The sequence below is a fragment of the Equus przewalskii genome, chromosome 1 (genome assembly GCF_037783145.1).
Source record: "Equus przewalskii isolate Varuska chromosome 1, EquPr2, whole genome shotgun sequence".
In the NCBI taxonomy this organism is placed as follows: domain Eukaryota; kingdom Metazoa; phylum Chordata; class Mammalia; order Perissodactyla; family Equidae; genus Equus; species Equus przewalskii.
In genome coordinates, this window is record NC_091831.1 from 83880980 (window position 1) to 83898582 (window position 17603).

Sequence of the window (17603 nt, forward strand, 5' to 3'; positions counted from 1 at the left end):
TTCTGTGCCAGGCTAAGCCACTCAGCATGCCCTATCCTCTGCCACAACGGAAAATTCAGGGGTGAGCTGTCTAATACAGTCTCAAGACCTTGGCTGGGCCTGCAGAAACAAAGTCACTCTTTCAGATTGAATATGAATAAGAAAACAGCAGCCCAAGAGGCTGCTGGCAGCAATGCTGGGAGCAGGAGGGGAACCAGAAGGGAGAGCCCCATCAACAAGCTGCTCAAGCTACCTTCCTGAAGCCTGAATTACTTACGGACTTTTCAGTTAACAGCCAATAAATTCCCTTTATTTTTTAGGTCAGAGAGTCAGGTTTTCTGTTACAACAAAAACATTCAGCTGATAGGAAGATTAAAGGGAAAGGCACACTTGAGTATTCTGGGTTAGAGTAGTATAAAATTAGTAATTCTGAATAAAGCCAAATATCTTAGGAAAGACACTTGATAAGACATATGCAAAAAAACCACAGGCTGGTATAAAAAAGAGTTACTTTCAAGATAGCTCAAATAGTATAAAACTTTACTTAGTAACGCGACCAGCTGCTATATGCTTTATTACTCCTGTCTTTCTCTTCTTACCCCCAAAATCTGCTAGACTTTCAGTCTTTCTCATCTCAGCTAACAGCCTCTCTACTCTTCTGGTTTCCCAGGCCTAAAATCTTGGTGTCATTCTTGAGCACTCCTTCCTTCCTTCTTGTATTCCACAGCCTATCTGTTAGCAAATCCTATTGGTTCTACCTTCAAAATATACCCCGAACCTAGGCACTTCTCACTACCTCCACTGCTCTCTCTCTGGTCCAAGAAACTAATATCTCTTGCCGGGATTACCGCAATGGCCTCCTAACTGGTCTTCTTGCCTCTTCACTGGCCCACCCATGATACCTGCTCAACAGCCTCAAAGCAGTGTGATAAAAAGCACATGAGATCAAAGGGAACAAAAGAAAAAACAAACAAGTGGGAGCTCGTCAGACTAAAGACCTTCTGCAAGGCAAAAGAAACTAGGATCAAAACAAAGAGACAACTCACCAACTGGGAGAAAATACTTGCAAATCATATATCTGACAAGGGGTTAATCTCCATAATACATAAGGAACTCACACAACTGAACAATAAAAAAACAAACAGCCTGATCAAAAAATAGGCAGAGGAGATGAACACACATTTTTCCAAAGATACACAGATATGGCCAACAAACACAAGAAAAGATGTTCAACATCACTAATCATCAGGGAAACACAAATCAAAACTACACTAAGATACCACCTAGCACCCACTAAAGTGGCTATAATCACTAAGACTGAAAATAACGAATGTTGGAGAGGGTGTGGAGAGAAGGGAACCCTCCTACACTGCTGGTGGGAATGCAAGCTGGTGCAGCCACTATGGAAAACAGTATGGAGATTCCTCAAAAAACTAAAAATAGAACTGCCATACGACCCAGCTACCCCATTACTGGGTATCTACCCAAACAACTTGAAATCAACGATCCACAGTAACATATGCACCCCTGTGTTCATTGCAGCACTATTCACAATAGCCAAGACATGGAAGCAACCCAAGTGCCCATCCACCGATGACTGGATAAAGAAGATGTGGTATATATACACAGTGGAATACTACTCAGCCAGAAAAAAGACAAATTCATCCCATTTGCAGCAACATGGAAGGACCTGGAGGGAATTATGCTAAATGAAATAAGCCAGACTGAGAAAGACAAACACCAGATAATTTCACTCATATGTGGAATGTGAACAAACACACGGACAAAGAAAACAGTTCAGTGGTTACCAGGGGTAGGGGGGTGGGGGGTGGGCACAGGGGGTGAAGGGGAGCACCTTTGTGGTAACAGTCAAGAAACAATGTACAACTGAAATCTCACATTGATGTAAACTATTATGAACTGAATAAAAAGAAAGAAAGAAAGAAAAAAAGCATGTGAGATCACACCCCGCCTCTGTTCAAAACCCTCCAGTGGCTCCCGACTCAGAGCACAGGCTTAAGTCCACAATGCCTACAAGGCTCCAACTCCTGCCCGGCAGCCGCACCAGCCTCCTAGTTCCTTACCCGCATGCGTGGCCTGCTACAGGGCCTTTGCATCTGCAGGTCCCTCCGCCTCTGCCATTCCTCCCCAAGACGCCTGTATGACTTGCCACCTCACCTCTTCCGAGAGCTCACTCAGTTACCCCTTATAGACGGTGTTCTCACTCACCCTATCTAAAACTGTCATCCCATCCCCATCCCTGGCACTCCTATCCTTCTTCCATGATTTTTTTTTTCTTTTTTAGCGCTTGTCATCCTGTAACTTGATAAATAATTTATTATTTATTTTGTTTACTGCCTGCCACCTGCTCCAGAATGTATGCTCCATAAGGGCAGGGGTGTCAGTCTGTTTTTTCACTCTGTATTTCTAGCACTTAGAACGGTGCTTGGCACACAGTTTATTTACTAAATAAATATTTGCTGAGGGGATGACTGAATATGGCAGAAGGAATTAAAACATCACGCCAATTCCTTTTACTTTCATATACAAGAGAGACTTTCCCAAAAGGGCTGTGCTGTCGATAAACCATTCCACTGCCTTATCTCCACATGACTGAAATGATACAGAAACCACACCACTTCCTTCTGTAACTACGAGCCCTGAGTTGTGTCAAGATCCAGTGAGGAAAATTTTCCACTGTTTTTGCTGCATATACTCAAGTTTGACATATAAATTAAAAGATCTTAAGAAAGGCTTGTATAAGTAAACATCATTTCCCAAGATCTAAAATACTGCTTAAGGCAAACAATGGCTCGGTGTTCTACTCTGACAGTACCTCGTAGTTACAGCAAGTTAAGTAATTGTGGAAATAGTCGCAGACAAAAAGAAAATACAGTCCTTTCCTTGGTGCAAACAATGTGGTCTGACAAAGGGAGCTTCAAAGCACCACCTACACTCAACCACAATCTTGCACTCAGCAGACCAGCCAGCATTCAGAGGTAATATTCATATTTAAATTGTAAGTCACCAAAGGCCCTGAATAAGACGAGAGAGTGTTAAAATCAGATTGTTAGAAACTCCTCTCTGACAAGCATGAAGCACAATCTACAGGAGACGAAACCTTGCAAACCTGTAGGTCTAAGAGCGAAGCCCTCTAGATCACACATCCCGGCTTCTGCAGGCGAAGCACGTGGGAACGCAGGGAGAGCTCACCTCCTTGTGAATGAAACATCCACGCTTCACTCTCTTTCCTCCGTCAGCACATCTCTTCAGACTCAGATGTGCTGGTGTAGAGGGTTTCCATGAAGTTCTGTGGCATGGGATGGACTGCGCATTCCCTTGTCCTTTCTTTCTTTTTAGTATCACTCTTTCAGCCCTGAGACATCCAGTTTAGCTACTTATCAACTGATATTCTTATGTTACCGAAAGGATGGTAAGGAACGTAGTCTTAGAGTCAGGAGACCTGAGATTCTGTTCAAATGCTGCCTTAACTGGCTAGCCCAATCTTGGCCAACTCACTTTTCTCTCTGGGCCTTAGTTTCCTCATCTGTAAAATAAACGACAGCATGAAGTCTTCCCCTCTCACATCCTCTGAGTCCATGAACTACACTCCCTGACACAGTGCTTCCAAGACTTCACCTATCACTTAGGTGCTGAGTAACGCAGGGCAAATCCCACTGACACCCGCCTGCTCTCTCCAAGGGAACCACTACTCTGAATGCGGTGTTTAACACTCTCGTCCTTATATGCTCTTACCACATGGAGTACGTATCCCAAACAATACATAGCACTGCTTTGCACATTGTTAAATTTTCTATGGATGTATAAAAATTGTATTGTTCTATATGCGTCTTTTTATAATGTGCTTATTTTTCATTCAACGTTCTAAGTTATTTCCATGGTAGATACATATAGTTCCTTTTAATTCATTTTCTCTGTTACATAGTGCTCCATCCTATGAATATCTTACAGCTGTATTTATCCATTCTCCTGTTGAGGGACCTTTTAGGTTGTTTCCGTATTTTGGCATTACAAGCAACTGCTGCAATAAAACTTGAAAAGATGCTTTTGTCACTGTTGTCTGAGCAAAAATCTGTAGTACAGATTCACAGAAGTGGGATTCTGGGTCTAATGATAGTTTTGGTAGATATGTTGGCAATCCTCATTGGGATTTTCCACTTCCAAATGCACAATACTGAAAAACGATAATTTTTAAATACTCTTGAAGGACAAAGAGTAAACTTTCATACATGGAAAGATATACTGCACTACGTATAGAAAGCCTCAATATCATGTATGTCAATTCATCCCAAGTTAATTATAAATTTAATGATACTCTTTATCACTTTAAAGTTCCCTTCTGGGGCTGGCCCGGTGGCATAGTGGTTAAGTTGGCACGCTCCGCTTCGTGGCCTGGGGTTTGCAGGTTTGGATCCTGGGTGTGGACCTAGCACCGCTTGTCAAGCCATGCTGTGGTGGCATCCTACATAAAAAAGAGGAAGACTGGCACAGATGTTAGCTTGGCAACAATCTTCCTCAAGCAAAAAGAGGAAGACTGGGGGCCACCCTGGTGGTGCGGCAGTAAAGTTTGCACATTCTGCTTAGGCGGCCTGGGGTTTACCGGTTCAGATCCCGGTTGCAGACCTATGCACTGCTTGTCAAGCCATGCTGTGACAGGCGTCTCATATATAGAGGAAGATGGGCACGCATGTTAGCTCAGGGCTAATCTTCCTCAAAAAAAAAAAAAAGATTGGCAACAGATGTTAGCTTAGGACCAATCTTCCTCACACACACACAAAAATTCCCTTCTATTCTTAGCTTGCCAAGAGTTTTCATCATAAATGGTGTTGAATTTCATCAAGTGCTTTTTCTCCATCTATTGACATGATCACATTTTCTTCCTTCAATGTGTTAATACATAAATTAACTAGTAATAATCCATATTAAGAGCTTTCTTAAAGAGTAAACCATTTGTGGTAGTTTCTAAATATGTCCATAAATTCTTTCATATCCTTCTTTTCAAGAGGGGGAACCTAATAACCTTGAGTGTGGGCTAGACTGAGTAACTCCCTTCTAACAGAAGAACGTGGAAGTGACACAGTAGGACTTGTGAGGCTAGGTCTTAAAGGGCAACACAGCTTTCTCCCGGCTCTTTCTTGGATCATGCACTCTGGGGAAAGCCAGCCACCATGGTGTGAGGACATTCAAGCAGTCTGTGGAGAAGCCCAGGGTGAGCACTGAGGCCTCTGCCAACAGCCGTGAGAGTGCACCATCTTGGAAGTGGGTCCTCCCGACGTCAAGCCTTAGAGAAAGCAGCCCCTGCTGACAGCCTAACTACAATCTCACGAGAGATCCCGAGCCAGAACCACTCAGTCAACTGCTCCTGAATTTCTGTAAATTTGCTTAAGTTTTTGTTGTTTTAAGTCCTTCAGTTTTGGGATAAACTGTTATACAGCAATAATTAACACACTATCCTTGTATTCCCGGGATAAATTCAATTTTGTCATTATTGAATGATAAATAGTTTGGTCTCTGTCCCTGGTTTCTGGGAGGGAACCTCTAAATTCTTGGAATCTCCTGGGTAACAGGAGCGTCTTTGTTATTCACGAGCCTCATGGGTCATACCTGAGTTTATGCTAAGGGATGACCCAGGATGGAGTCTGGTCACCTGAAGACCAACCATGTGATTAGAGGGCTGGGGCTCAGAGCCAGCCAGAACTTCAGTGAGAGGATACGGCTGAAGACTGAGTTCAAATACATGACCAATTATTCAATCACGCCTACATAATGGAGCCCCAATAAAAACTCTGTACGCCCTGCTCAGATGAGCTGCCTGGCTAGTGAACGTATCTATGTGTTGGCAGGATGACGCACCCTGATTCTAGGGGGAGAGGGCACGGAAGCTCCGTATTTGGAACCCTCCCAGGCCTCACCCTATGTGTCTCTCACTCTGTCTCTTTTTTTTTTTGCTGAGAAAGATTAGCCCTGACGTAACGTCTGTTGCCAATTTTTTTTTTTTTTAAATCTCCCCAAAGCCACAGCACATAGCTGTATATTCTAGCTGTAAGTCCTTCTAGTTCTTCTATGTCAACCACCACCACCACAACATGGCTACTGACAGACGAGTGGTGTGGTCTTGTGCCCGGGAACCGAACCTGGGCTGCCCAAGCAGAGCACGCTGAACTTTACCCAGCAGGCCCTCAGGACTGGCTCACCCTATGTGTCTCTTTTATTTGGATGGTCTCAGTCTTATCCTTTATAATGAAACTACCATTGTAAGTATACCACTTTCTTGAGTTCTATGAGTAATTTTAGTGAACTGTCAAATCTGAGGGGGCTGTGGGAATCCTCCTGGATTTGCAGTCAGTGAGCCAGAAGCGCAGTGCCCTAGGGACCCCCAAACGGGCGACTGGCGTCTGAAGTAAGGGCAGTCTTGTTGGGGACTATGCCCTTAAACCTGTGGAGAGTGACGCTAACTCTGGGTCCCTTGTGTCAGAACTGTACTGCAGTAATGTAGACACGATTTTGTTTAAATACACCACTGCTAATATTTTGTTAGGTTTTGCATCTATGTTCATAAGTAAGACTGACCTATAATTTTTTCTCCTATCATCTATATCTGGTTTTGGTATCAAGGTTATACTAGCCACACAGAATAAGCTGAGGCACTTTCCTTATTTTGCTATTTTCTGGAATAGTCTGTGGAAATGCAGACATATCTACCACTTGAGTAGGTTGACAGAACTCGCTGTTAAAATCATTTGTGCCAAAGGCTCATCTGTAAGACTATGGGATGGCGCAGATCTTCCTACAAATTAAATCTCTCTAATAATTACAGAAATATCCAAGTTTCCTATTAAGTCAGAGGCGATTTTATTAAGTTACATTTTTTACAAAATTGTTTTATTTAAACTGTAAAATTTATCAGCATAAAGTTATTTGAGGTATTCTTTTATTTAAAAAAAAACCTCGTCTATATCTGAAGTTATGTCCCCCTTTACATTTCCAGTACTATTTGTGCTTTCCAGGTTTTTCTTGATCAACTGTTTATATGGTTTATTTTATCAGCCTTTTCAAGAAATCAACTTTGTTTTGTTAATCCTCTCCACCGTACCTTAAAAAAATTTTTTCCATTAATTTCAAGTCCCAGTTCTTATCACTGATCACTCTAGACACTTGGATGTTTCTCTCCGTGCCTCAGTCTTCTCATCTGTAAAGTGAGAGTGATCACAGTACCCACCTCTCAGGGTTGTAAAGAGTAAACGAGACAATCCCTGTAAAGCGGGACACGGGTTTGGGACACAGTGAGTGCTCCACAAGTGTTACCTTTTATCGTTATCATCCAGTTTACTGGAATTTATTCTGTTGTTCTTTTCCTACCTTAAATTAGATGCTTAGCTTATTTTTTAAATTTTTTAATATGAGCACATAAGGCTACAATGTGTCACACAAGTTTTAATATGTTCTAATTTTCTTTATTGTTTAGTTCTAGATGTTTTCTGATTTACAGTATCATTTTATTTTTGACCTGTGGGATTTGCAGAAGTAGGTTTTTAAACTTCTAAACGTGGGTTTGTATATACTGTTTGTTATTCATTTTTAACTTAAGTGCTTTTGTTGACGGAAAATATGGTTGATATGATTATTTAGAACGTCTTAGAAGTTGCTGGACAGTCTAGTAAATGGTCACTTTTAATAAAATGCTAACTTCTAAAACCAAACCTAACTTCCAAAACCAAATGACCCTGTCATGCTCTCTGCTTAAAAATCTATGAATATTCTCATTGCATAGGACGGAATTAACAGGACATAAAGGACTGTTATGATGTGGCTCTGCTGGGCTTTCTAGCACCATCCTCCCCACTCCACACCCTTACACTGCTCCAGCCATCCTGAGACCAGGTGGCTCCTCTCTGGACAGGCATTCCCTCCCAGACCTTCCTTTCTCTGCACATCCTCTGTGCACTTCCTTAGAGTTTTCACCAGGTTAACCATAATTCATTCTTGCAGACTTGATCCATGAGTCTCCTCTGTAAGCAATCCCTGATCCCTACTCATCAGGGAGAGCGAGGTGTCCCACCGGCACTTCTAGTGTACTCAGAACATGCACCTAGGGGATTCACAGCTCCTGACGAACATTCATTCAAAACCCATTTATTAATTACTTGGGACATGCTCCACACTGGTGTCATCACAGTAAACGAACAGAAATGATGCCTCCTTTTTTTTTTTTTTTTTTAAGATTTTATTTTTTCCTTTTTCTCCCCAAAGCCCCCCAATACATAGCTGTATATTCTTCGTTGTGGGTCCTTCTAGTTGTAGCATGTGGGACGCTGCCTCAGCGTGGTTTGATGAGCAGTGCCATGTCCGCGCCCAGGATTCGAACCAACGAAACACTGGGCCGCCTGCAGCGGAGTGCACAGACTTAACCACTCGGCCATGGGGCCAGCCCCATGATGCCTCCTCTTTTAATGCTTATCTCGTCAGGTGGTTTTTTGACTTATCTTGCAGCACTTGTCATCGTCATCTCCATCTTCCAGCACATTACTAACCAAAGCAATAAATGTTCAATAAATGAATGCAAGGAATAAAAGATATTAATATCTTGAGGGAAACATAATCAGGGAGTTAAACCAACTATAAAATCACATAATATACTCTAATAGCTCTTTATAAGTATACTGACATCTAAAAATGCATCTCCAACCCTTAGAGTTACAGCCAGTTACCACTAACCCAACAATGACCATCCAAGTACTAGCTCAGGAGCTTTGCTCCTATAACCACAGCCCTCTGGTGGTTTCCACATGTCAGAGGAAAGAACTTTAGATCCAAGTCATGAAATACAGAACTTTAGTATACTTGGGTATACTCAAAAGCCCTCTTCCGAAAATATTTCTGGCTTATTCCATATTTTGAATGATCTTAGCTCTAAGTTTATCAGCTTTTTCTTATAATACTGTTTTTTATACTATGAAATAAGAAATCTAATATGTTCTACATACTTTACATATATTAACTCATTTAATCCTTGTACTAATTTTATGAGGCAAGTATTCTCATTATGCATACTTTTGTAAGAATAAATCTGAAAATCAAGAAGCAGTGCAGCATTTTTTTTTTGAGGCGGGGGGAGATTAGCCCTGAGCTAACGTCTGCTGACAGTCCTCCTCTTTTTGCTGAGGAAGACTGGCCCTGAGCTAACATCCGTGCCCATCTTCCTCTACCTTATATGTGGGATGCCTGCCACAGGATGGCCTGACAAGTGGTGCCATGTCCACACCCGGGATCCGAACCAGCAAACCCTGGGCCGCCAAAGTGGAATGTGCGCACCTAACCACTCGCCACAGGGCCGGCCCAGTGCAGGGTTGTTTTTTTTTTATTATTAATGTTATGATAGATTACAACCTTGTGAGATTTCAGTTGTACATTATTGTTAGCCATGTTGTGGGTACACCACTTCCCCCTTTGTGCCCTCCCCCCACCCCCCCTTTTCCCTGGTAACCACCGATCAGATCTCCTTGTCAATATATTAACTTCCACCTATGAGTGGAGTCATATAGAGTTCGTCTTTCTCTGACTGGCTTATTTCGCTTAACATAATACCCTCGAGGTCCATCCACGTTGCTGCGAATGGGCCAATTTTGTCTTTTTTTATGGCTGAGTAGTATTCCATTGTGTATATATACCATATCTTCTTTATCCAATCATCAGTTTCTGGGCATGTAGGTTGGTTCCACGTCTTGGCTATTGTAAATAATGCTGCGATGAACATAGGGGTGCAAGGGACTCTTGGGATTTCCCAGTGCAGGGTTTTTTAAATGAACATATTAAATACCAACATTAACTCAAGTAGCCTGACTATCAATTGGAAGCCAGCGAGACGGAAATGGGTAGAGGGAAAGTGGGGAGAAGGGCAACAGTGTGGGAGGGCAGTGAAGCGGGACTCAGGCTTTGGTGTACACTGTCCAAAATTTTATATAAGAACTTATTCATGTCCTGCTTATAATTCATTTAAAGAAAACTCAGCAACCAGAGGGAAGGCTAAGCTTAAAATCAGAACAGGTAGCTTCACTCAAGCAGAACTAACAGAAGAGCTGGGTGACAGTGGACACCCACAACACCTAGACGGCGTCCGTGGTACCAGTGAAGGAGAAGAAACTCACGGATGGCAGATAAAGGAGCTGCCAAATGGATACGGATGCAGAGTTCACCCCCAAAGGCATCGCTGGAGCGTCTTAAAGAGGTTACTACCAGTATGACAACAAGTCTGTCCAGGTGAAACAGGGAGCGTCCCGGGACTTCCACGGTGCTGGTGCTGCCTTGCTTTTCCACCACCGTTTCTCTCACAAGGATGCCACACATGAGCAGCTACACCAGGACCACTGAAGAGGGCCCAGCGCCAAGGACGTATGTTCTGTATTCCTCACTGTGACCTTCTTTGCTCTGCGCCTCTCCCTGAGCAACTCCATCTTCGCTGAATCCTTTCCTATCGGAGCTCAGAATTAATGCCCAATGAAAAATGACTGGTGCATTTAAAAAATAAAGAAAAGAAGAAACTGGGTGACTGGGAATCAAAACTGGTGGCTGCTGGCTTTGACAAGAACCTAGAGGAAAGGAGGCTCTCAGCAGATCAAGCTCCAGTGGAGGCTGCTCCGAGCTCAGACTCAACAGGCTCAAAGGGACTACAGACATCTATGGTATCTCCAGCCATGTAGATTCTCTGGCAAGTTCCAACAGGGAGTTGCAGCACAGACATCTAGATTTTCTGAAGCAAGGACATGACTTCCATAACACTGTATGAAAACTGTAGTTCTTGGCATGATACTGGGCCCCAGTAGAGAATCCAACCACGGACCATCAAGGATTTAGTGACCAGAGCTACCCAACAGGATCCACCAAGTCACAAGGTCGGGTGCAGCAGCAAGCCACCACACGATGGAGATGGTATATTTGTAATAGGACCGAGGGAAGTCCGGAGAGCACTGGTGAACTACGGGAGTGCCCCAGAACCTCACGTTTCCTCCTCCTATCATGCTGATGTCTTTACTTCTGCTCACGCCAAAGACTTCATGGTAGGTTCCTAACGACCAATGACAAAGAGGAAAACCTGGGGCCTGATTAACAGATACAAGTGAAAAATGGACTGCTACTGCTCTACAGCCCTACTTTGGATGGCTCTGAAAGACAATGATGGGCGGAAATTCTCTCAGTGGAGTGGGGAAAAGAGAAGTGACCAGAGAAGAAAAAACATGGACTCCCTGGGAGTGGTGAATGGTAGAGCCGATTGGTTAGAGGGACGGAAGGAGCAAAATTGGAAGGGAAGAGACAAGGAATCTGAAGAAGAGGCATGTTCAGGGTTCTACGGGAGTCAGCACAAAGTGTCAATCTTTATGTCTTATAGTAACGCCCACTACAAAGCACCAACTACAGATGGAATGAGTTGTTAGCGGATGTCAATCGGCCACCTCGGCCACCTCAATGCTTGACCAATGCTTGACCAATGCTTCACCAACAGGGCCGTGAATGGAGGAGCCACAATGTCAGAGAGGAAGGCCTTACACAGGCCCAGCAGCATGGGCTCCTTCCGAAGAGAAGATGACCTAACCGCTGCTGCTATAGAATGCCAGTGGACACGCGCAGGTGCGTACCTGACGCCAGATGTGGGCTTGCCTCCCTGCCACAGTATACCCCACTGCCAGCACCACTCTGCCAAGGTTTACAGATCATCTCATGGGGAACAGCAGTTGCGGCCTTAGGACCAGCTGCAGTAGTGGGGAGTACAGCTTGCTCCACTAACCCTCCTGTTTTAGACATTTCTTTTAGTGATGACAACCAGCTACCACTCTGAAGGGCCAGTGACAGAGTGGACTTAATGGAACAGGAGGTGATCTGAGTCATAACAGGGGTGGACTACAGCAGACCCTTGTGGTGCTCCGCAACACCTCCCTCAGCCTACCTTTCCTCCTTGTACCTAGGGTGGACTGTTGCACGCCGTGGCCCACAGCATCTGCCATCAAGTGTGAGCCAAAGCACTGCTCTGTTCTGCTCTTCGGGCTTTTCTCCAAACCTAAAGAAGATGCTCAGTGTATGTAGGCACAACCACACAAACGCTAGAGTTAAAGCCCCAAGAGCAACCCCCAATTAACAAAAAGGCAGAAGTCAGCGGCTAAATAGCCCAAGCTCCCTGTCCTCTGGCGGAACAACACTGAGGTACACTCAGAGTTCCCAGGGGACTGAACTCCAGCTGCCCGGAGTGATAACCAGCTCACTAACACACTTTCTGCACCTGTACTCTCTTTTTTGTCTCATTTTCCCATCCTCTCATTTCGGCTTCTTTGGATCACCTTCCAAATAAACTACCCAGCCCTAAGTCCTTTGCTCAGGCTCTGCTTTCAAAGGAACCCTAGTAAGAGGTGGTGCAGTCAGGACTCAAACTGAAGCAAGCTGGCTCCACTGTCTAGGCTTTTAACACGAGTGTGCTGCCTCTTTAAAACAGCAGACCGTGGTAGAGTACCCGACGGGATGCGAAACCAAAGTTAGAAGCAGTGAACAAGTGTAGACACAGCCACGTGGGGAGATCTTAACTCTCTAGTGTTGAAGAAAACAGTGGAAAAAAAGGGCAGAATATCTGTAGCAAAACCTAATTAAGTCAACGAACACACACACACGCACCAACATCACTGTCTGTTTTATAAGGATACATCCATTTAAAGACACACACCAAACAAATTAGAGTGCTCTCCTCCAGCAGGAGGAAAGGAAAACGGAGTGGACATCAACAAAGGAGATAAAATAAATCAATTGAGGGGCCTTACAAAGAACATAGACAGTAATCTTACTGTCATGAACTGAAGGTATAATTAACTCAAGTTTCTGAACCACAGTCCAAAACAGAGAAAATAAAGGGAAACACATTGTCACTAAAAGTCAGTATTACTTGTCATGAATAGGAGGTTATGTCAAATAAACACATAACTATGAAATTTTTAAAACTTCACCTGTGTACCACCTGAAATCATTCTGAATACTACTTGTAGTACACACTCCACGCTTTGGGAAACAGTGTTGTGACTATTCTGAGTTAAAAATGATAGAGGGAATCATAAAATATACATATATATATATATATAATATGTGATAGAGATTTTTTTTCCTTTTTCTCCCCAAAGCCCCCCTGTACATAGTTGTATATTTTTAGTTGTGGGTCGTTCTAGCTGTGGCATGTGGGACGCCACCTCAGTATGGCCCAACGAGCGGCACCATGTCCGTGCCCAGGATCCAAACCAGCGAAACCCTGACGGTGAAGCAGAGAGCGCAAACCCAACCACTCGGTCACGGGGCCGACCACTAATACAAATATTAATTCAAGAACTTTAGATTTATGTTAAAGAGAGGAAACAACTTGATAATAGTTCAATAACAAAGATTTTTCTTAATGTAAATGCTTTTTTCCTCAATAACGTAATGTTTTCCAGTTTTGCACAATGAATAATTACAAAACAAATAGTGACTACTTTATTTTCAATACACAGTGTTGGAATATTTCTAAATACTGCAAAGTCCTAAATGACTCATCAATTAAGAGTTGAAAAGAACTTTAATAAAAGCATCGAAACTAGCTAGTTTTATTCTGAGGTAACTTACCACATCACCATACGGTAGTTCTCTGAGGACATTACCATACCAACGCTTGTTTGTTAATGTGGAACTATCAAATTCTGCTTAATGAACTTCTTCACAGCCCCCTATCGTGTAGCAGGAATTCTATTACAACAAGATCAATCTTCAGTAAGAGTGTCAGAATTATACCTGTAGAAATACTTCAAACATTCTTAAATTTTACTAAATCTTATACAGCATTTAAAATTATAGCAAAAGGGATAAAAATGAACAGGATAGTATTTCTTTCTTTAAAAATTGCTCTTCTAAAAGAGGCAATATTTTGCTTTTTTCATAATATCTCCTTTTCGATATGCTGAGGATTGAAAATAATGTACAAAAATATTTACTGTATGTAAATAAAGGAAGAGACCAACAATACAGAAGAACCTCAATTTTAATGTTTCTTTAAACTCAGAAAACGCGGCTCCACCTGAATTTGAAGAATTACTTATGCTTGCTACTAAGGATGCCCAACATCATCCCTACCACGCAGACAAAGAATGCAGGCATAATCAGCGCTTTCCGACATCCAGTCACAAATCAGTACTCCCTCTTCCTTCACAACGCCTTTCCAATGAGTCTTTCTTTTCTATTTCCACCGTTTCCACTCTGAGTAAACTGTCATCACCTCATGCCCAAGCTCTCCTCCAACCTTCTGAGCTCCCTGACACCTCACTCCATTTCTCTAATGATGGATGCTCACACACTACTGCTAGAGTGAGCTCCCTAAAATATAATTTTCTTTAGGCCACACTCCCTACTTTCTCCAAGACCTCTACCACACTCCTACAGAAATATTCATTTTCCATCAATTGGCTTTTCCAGAAATATCTTTGAATTCTTTCTTTACCTATTCAAATTATTCCCATCTTTCAAAGCCCAGCTTGACTAACTGCTCCCACGTTCCATCCTGCTCTCAGAGCTGCAGACCCTGATGAAGTAATAACGTGCTCACTCCTTTGGCTTTCATCACTTTCCCCTGGCAACGCTGGTTATCATTCCTCGGATTACTCATATACGTAACGTGCTGATACGGCTTCAAACAGAGGATGGCGACCATGTTCTTCATTTTCTGATTCCTCCTTTATGACTTGTCTGTTATAGTTTAACAGGGACCAAAAAAAGTAATATCCCACAGAACAAAAATAAGTGCTCTGGGGCCCAAACTAAGAAGGAACATATTCTTAGAGTCACAGAATATAGATCAGAAAGGATCTCAGGGATGAAGTGGTACTTGAGATGTGCTTTCACAAGCTGATAGGCCTTTTACAAGCAAGAAAAAAGGAAAAAGAATGCCAGGAGAAAAGAACAGCATGACTAGAGGGGAGAGAAAATAGAGGACAATTTCAAATCGGTGGTTGAAAAGGATCATACACTTAGGGGTACAGGAGAAGAAAATTAAATATTTGCCAAATAACCAGCGCTTAAAGGTTTTCATAATTTCACGTAAGTTGATTTCTACCTTCATCAAGAGTATCCTAATCATCTCTCTGCTTTTCATATCTCCCCCTTCCAAACTATCACTCATATCACCGCTAGATTAATTTAAACAAAACACAATTTTGATCCAAAACACCTGTTAAAATTTTTCAGTGACTGCCAACCACTCACAAAATAAAGTCTAAACTCCTTAACACGGCTTTCAGAGACCTTCACAAGCAAGACCTCCTCCAGCCTCATCCCTCAAACCGTCGCCCACATGCTGAATTCAAACCACACAAAACGATTCCTTCTTTTGTATACTCTACACATTGCAAGCTTCCCCTGCTTAAGCTGGGCTCTGTGCATGAAATTCACTTGCCTCTCAAATTCCAGTCAACAATCTACTCATCCTTCAAGACTCCACTCAGATGTCATTTCCTATGTGCAGCCTCCCTGACAAGTCTCTCCTCTGACCATGCTGCTGGAGTCTTTCCAGGTGATGCCAATACACCTTTTCAATACAGCACTTCTCTTTTTTTTTAAGATTTTTTTTTCCTTTTTCTCCCCAAAGCCCCCCCGGTACATAGTTGTGTATTTTTAGCTGTGGGTCCTTCTAGTTGTGGCATGTGGGACACTGCCTCAGCATGGCCTGATGAGTGGTGCCATGTCTGTGTCCAGGATTTGAACCAGCAAAACCCTGGGCCGCCAAAGCAGAGCGTGTGAACTTAACCACTCAGGCACGGGGCCGGCCCCACAGCACTTTTCAAACTGCACTTAAATTAACTGTTTGCATACTCATCTCTAAACAGACTATTCTTTGAGAGCTAAGCAAGGAAGATTAGTAATAAATAAATACTTTTCACTCTTGAAGAGGTTCAACATTTATAAGGAGAGGAAAACATATTAGAACTACTTACGAACTCATAAGGAAAGTGATTAAAGAAACTAAAGAAACTAAAATAAAGTCACAGCAGTGACACAGGGCTATTTTCAATTGTTAAAAAATCAGTTTTCATATTGTTCTAATTACTTTCTTAAAAGACTTTTCCTTACCTCAGAGATGTGGCTAGATAAAACTGTACTTCCAATTTTCTCCAAACAGCTTTGATCTATGCTTCCATCTCATGAATTCCAACACAGTATTAAACTGATGCATATTTTCATAAATCTGTTCAGGAAAAAAAGAATTTATTTATGACTGAAAGAACTTTCATTTGTCAAAATAACAAATGTAGAAGTAATACTAAAAATTTAATGTGTAAAACTATACATTTGCAAAGTAAAGTCAAGGAAAAGTTCTACAGTACGTTAGAAACCTATCATTTTACCATTTTCCCAACCTCTGCCCAAAGAAGTTTCCCATTTTGAGTATTTTCAACTTTACAAAGGTAACAGGAGTTCTGATGAAAAAATTACTTATGTAAAATTTCTGTATTAGCTTAGACTTTCTAAAAAAAATCACATCTTAAATTGAAAAAACAGGAACAGCAAGAAGCAGCACTAAAATACACAATTCTATAATATTAAGATTCCTACTTAGGTAACGAGATTCGACCACCCAGCTGGTATCCCTATTTCCACTGTTTATCACAAAGTCTCAGCAAGCAGATTTAAATTCAGCTGAACTTCTGCCTAGAATACCAGGAACTGTGAGGGTCAAGAACTAACTGCTTGGTCTAAGTCCACGGGATGGGCTTCCACTATGTTACCACTGCCTTAGCACCCTCCTGCCTTAAGAGACAATGTTCGTCAACCTAAAAGATGGAAATCAGTAAAATTTTTTATTTATTTAAAGACAGGTGTGCTATTTACTTAGAGATCTTAAAAACAATTTCATTGAATGTATCTTTTAACTGAAAGTTCAACAGCAAAATATTCTGTTTCAGATTAAAAGGGAAAATTTTTAAGCTGTAAGAACATTACCGATGCCCACTGCAAGGTCAAAATGCCTTTGTCTTCAAGTCCATTTAGAAGTATCATTTGTATCACACTGAGGTTTAGTCGTCTTGGCAATAACGACTAAATTCATGTAAACTGGGGCAACCTGAAACGGTCTAGCATATCAGATAGCAGCCTTTCTTAAAGACAAGAGTCTCCACTCAGCAGACAGGCTGCCAGAGGACGATGCTAAATCTTTCATGGTCCAACTAAAGACAGTCTGGCCCTGAAAGCAATGAGCAAGGCTTTGTGCGCACTGAGGAGTCCCTAACAGTCTTCTCAAGGCACTAGTTACCTACAACTTAACCAGGTCCCTTACCTTTTTCAGGGTACTCATATGACTATAAAACTCTCAGACTATCACTCAGAGAAACGAGGGAGGGCCCAAATGGACACTTGGTATGTAAGGTTTTTTTCCTGAGACGTTCACCGTGCTAAACAATTTCTCTTATTTCCTAAATGAAAAAATAAATGCACTGTGTTTCCATTTTAAAAACTGCATAGAAACTTTCCTTCAAAGCCATTCTTTGCCAACAACTCCATTCTTTCTAAGGATGTGTGTGGAAGAAGAGAGGGGAAGCAATCACTATATTAAACAA

The 17603-nt window shown here is 42.2% G+C and overlaps 1 protein-coding gene across 4 annotated transcripts in view; it reads right to left on the reverse strand.

Annotated features, from left to right (window-relative positions):
* BMPR1A (bone morphogenetic protein receptor type 1A) overlaps positions 1 to 17603 on the reverse strand; it is a 140160-nt gene that overhangs the window by 49546 nt on the left and 73011 nt on the right. For 3 of the 4 annotated variants that reach the window (XM_070569557.1, XM_070569568.1, XM_070569579.1), the window contains one exon: positions 16120 to 16234. The exons of the other annotated variant lie outside the window; for it this stretch is intronic. The gene's annotated coding sequence lies outside the window, so the exon portion shown is untranslated. The remainder of the gene's footprint in view (positions 1 to 16119; positions 16235 to 17603) is intronic. 4 annotated transcript variants of the gene reach the window in all.